Source organism: Lingula anatina, chromosome 1, assembly GCF_051362555.1.
Source record: "Lingula anatina isolate TDL-2025a chromosome 1, LinAna3.0, whole genome shotgun sequence".
NCBI classification, from domain to species: domain Eukaryota; kingdom Metazoa; phylum Brachiopoda; class Lingulata; order Lingulida; family Lingulidae; genus Lingula; species Lingula anatina.
In genome coordinates, this window is record NC_141767.1 from 35,151,053 (window position 1) to 35,155,452 (window position 4,400).

At 34.4% G+C, this 4,400-nt stretch overlaps 1 long non-coding RNA gene across 1 annotated transcript; it reads right to left on the reverse strand.

Annotated features, from left to right (window-relative positions):
- Positions 1–1,306: 1,306 nt before the first annotated feature.
- LOC147764304 (uncharacterized) lies at positions 1,307–2,504 on the reverse strand. Its single transcript, XR_015332238.1, has 2 exons — positions 2,365–2,504; positions 1,307–1,987 (listed from the first exon to the last, which is right to left on the reverse strand). It is a non-coding gene; the product is annotated as an uncharacterized LOC147764304 (long non-coding RNA).
- Positions 2,505–4,400: the final 1,896 nt, after the last annotated feature.

Genomic DNA, 4,400 nt, shown 5'->3' on the forward strand with positions numbered 1-4,400 from the left:
TAAGATTCCTGGTTGTTTTGTCAATCGATTTTTAATTTTTTTTTTCACTAAATCCGAAAATAAATATCATATATGGCGTAAATGTGGATGAAAATTTACATTTGCAAAGCATAGGAATCAGGAGCGACATAAAGACATGGCCGGTTTACAAGATTATTCAAATCTTAGACAAATTCGGAATTAATATACAAACCAAACTGAAAAAGTTGCACAAAAATCAGTGCACTTGAAGTGACTTTTTACCTTCACTCTAACTCTGGTTCTCGGTGTTCAGTGACGACACTAACATCAAATAACACAACATGGGGATGCTGGACTGATATCTAACCAAGCCCGTCTTTCTCAATCACCCTTGCTCCCGAAAAAAATTAAATGTGAAAGAGTACAGAACAACTTGAATTAAAACGCCCCTCTGCACATTTTAGGCAGGTTTTTTTTTAAAATTGAAAAATTCAAACCAAACAAAGTATTTAGGTTTACATACACTTTGGTAGAATATAGAAATTACCGTTTAGAGGAAAAAATACTTTGAAGTAACATTTTAGATGATAATTCCGTAAAAAATCTTAAATAACTGACCAAACTGTAAGAATGGACTGTAATGTAACAGATGAAATAATAAATCCTATAATCCAATTATTTAAAATCTACAGAATTTGTTTTATAATTATTTATTGTTCACTATATTTTTGAGCATTGACGAAAGTTGACGGTCAAAAACTTCATTGAATTCTTTCAAAATACTCATTACTTCCCGAAAATTGGCCTTTGCGACAGCTCAATTGATTTTGAAAATATGGAATGCAAAAGGCTATGATTAATGTCAGTCCTACAGAAACATTTTAATGGACAAACGATATCTTAATGAAGTGATTTCTTTGTATTTCTTTGTAATACAAATCCTAAACGGCATATAAATGATCCCAATCCTGGAAACTTTTCGTTTGTAGCCAACCATAGGAACAGTTTTCTTATCATTTACGCAACAAAGCTCGCCATTCTACTACTGAATTAATTTTCATTTCGGATAGAAATCTTTACCCCACCCCATGGTTTAACTTTGTGTCAGAAAACGGGCATTTTAATCCCCGCCCAGCACTGAAAACACCGAGAACCAGAAGAAGTAAATTCACAGTCACAGTGTCATATTCATAATTGTTAAAAGATCGTTATTGTAGGCCTACATGTGGACAATTCTGCAGTAACGTGGGGACATTTTGCCCGTTTCATATTGTTGGGATTTCTTGGCGTTATACGTTTTCTAAACAGTGTCAGATTTACATCTCTTCCTCTTTTTCAACTGAACACACGATGAATAAAATTAAAAGTTTCCTATATGCAATTTGCATAAAGGGGTTGCAATGTATTTCCTTCCCAGAAGTCAATATGGTTTAAGAAAAATACATCTTCAAGTTCACAGGGAAGTGTCAAGTTGCAGATTTGCCCACACACATTTTCTGTTACAAATAAAAACATTCTTGGAAATTAATATATGATAATTTTTAAACGATCTCTTTTCATTTTATACAGACATCATTTCTGTTAAATGTGAACTTCAAATCTAACGTTTCCGGTTAAAAAAAGGATGGGTGTCAACCCCAACACAAAAGTATACTTAAAAATTGCCCTCATAACATCTTGATTAGATAGAGTACTGTACTAAGACATAGTAACATCCATTTAGAAAAGAAGCAAACCAGCAACATGCAGGGCGAACGCTTAGCATGAATTAAATTTCTATGAGTAGTTTCATAAATAAAAAGCACATTTAATTCGACTTTTACTTTGACATACGTTTTGGAGCAGAATTTTATAACCAAAAGCAAACATAACATTTCATACTAAATGTCGTCCCTGCATATTAACAAGCAGACAAACGTCGACATAGGAGGCAATCTTGGCAGGGGTGTGGGCTGTTTATGTCGAACACCAAACGTGCCTCTGAGTAGGACGCTTCTGGTATCTTCGTAAGCGCGACTTAGAGTGACTGGAATTAAAGGAATAAGTTAACGTTCATGAAACAATGTCTAAATATTCGATAAAGCAGTACATGTTCATTACAGTAATTCGTGTCAGTATCCTTTGCGTTATTATTAACACATTCTAAATATTAAATATCAAACTTTAAAATTATACAAATATATACCAGTGGTATATATTCATTGAACCCTCATGGAAAACTAATGGTATCAGAAACAAAGGGTTCCCCAAAGGTACCGAGGGAAAGCTAAGAGAAAGTATCCTTCACGTCAGTTAGATGTCCCCATGGTCATTGTGCCTAGAGTGTACCATTTCGGGAAAACATCGTCAATCCAAAACTAAGAAATGCTACTATACATTTTCCATCATCTGCACGGAACTTACGATATACTGCTGCCGGTTTCAGTGCCATCTTTTCAGCCTACATTTGGGAATAGGAGTAATATGGCATGGGACACCCTTCTTCGCCATCTTCTACTGACCTTGGTCTTATCTGAGCACCTCTCACCAAAACGCTCACCTGATTTACATAATTATGAAGAGATCACCTACTTTCCGTGCGAACGCCTCGGTTTTGAATTATAGTTTGTTTTATCGGAAAGCACAATAGTACTAGTATCCTTCAAAATAAGTCATCTTGAAAAGAGGATTAAGGTTTGATAAATCCATAATGACATACAGGCACACACAACAAAAATAAATAAGTAAATGTAAAAACGCATTTTCTCAACATACATGACTGGGTATATAAATCACCTTTCATGGGTAGAATGAACGAACTGGGGAGGGATTGTGATAGAAAAGACAGGAATTTTCATTCAATATTATGGTACAGGGTAACCATATGGTTACTGATATTTCTTTCTTTCTTTCTTTCTTTTTTTCTACCTCTTGAAACATAGATGGGCATTTTTAGAGGAAAACGTTTTCACACGTTTATTGAATTGTATTGTATGTTACAACCATAGGTAATTTTCCATAAGTACACTCTACAGGATTAATATTTTAACTATCTATGCACGGATAAAACACAGATATTCAAACTGAGCAAAATAATTTTAAGAAATGCTCTATATTTGCATTATATCAAGTTTCTCTTGTTTTGAAAATTCTGAAAGAAAATGTTCGGCGCGTTGTTTTATTAAATCACTTTCAGTAACCGTTAATTGCATATAACTAAATGAGCGAAATTCATAAAGAGAATCTGCAACATGTTGTGTAAGTTATTACTCATTTTTTAGTATTAAGGAAACAATTAGCATCCAATTCCGTAATAAGCCTCACGCTGCGTCTCCGGGAGATTGTGTACTTTAAGTATGCAGTCACGCGGTATCATTTGATATTTCACTCCACACGCGATGAGATTTTTTTTTTTATTTTATTATTATTATTATTTTTATTTATTTATTTATTTATTTATTTTTTGCATCCAGTGCTGCGGCGGTTGGGACTCTGAGAATTACATGTCATGATCATAACGTTGACAAAGTTAAATGTAGTGTGTGTGTGTGTTTGACACAGGTATACATTCATACCTGTATGAATCTGTTGTGCATCCAAAATTATTTCATTTTATGTGTAAATACGATGCATGTTTTATCTAAGTAAAACCAGTGTATAAAAAATAATTCATATGAAATACATCTTTTCTTTTTTCCTTTGCTATGTACTGCTTATAAGTGACTATTTATCAGAAGCCAATGGGGGCTATCTTCTGGTCTTCCAGATGGTGGTCAGAATTTTTCAAATTTACATTGATGGGCATCTAATTTTTTCTATCAGATCAAAAATGTTCAAGATTTTGTTGATGATCTTCTTACTTTGACTGTGACAACATCCTGTGTCTTTCTTACTAACGTGACAATAGATGTCGTGAGACTACGGTCGCCTCGAGTGGTTTAGATCATATCAAAATCTTGAAGCATGAGCATGCCCAGGCATTACTTCTGTGAAAGAAAACATCTTTAAGGGAAAAGCACTGTAATATATAAGAGAATAATTAAAAGCCCTAATAAATTGCTACCCCCCCCCCCCCCCAACGCCCACCCATCAGATGTTTGGTCCAGCATCTTTTAGGACAAGCTACCCATCGGAACCAGCAACTTACATTTGGCATTTGACTACAAGGATTACTTTCTTTTCAATATATTTGCAAATTACCAGTAGTAAGTCCAAATGTGTTTTTATACATACTAACACACACAATCACACACACACATAATTTAAATGTATGGGAGCACGTGGGGGTGGGGGCAGTGGAGGTTGGGCTAACAAATATAATTTGGCAGACAGTCAGAAAATATCCCTGGATCCACCCGTTTTGTTACCTGAAACTTATTTAATTAGAAATGTGACTTTCTTTACCACACACTATTCTCAATAACTTATTATCCAGTCCCAAAGAAAAAAAAAACAATTGA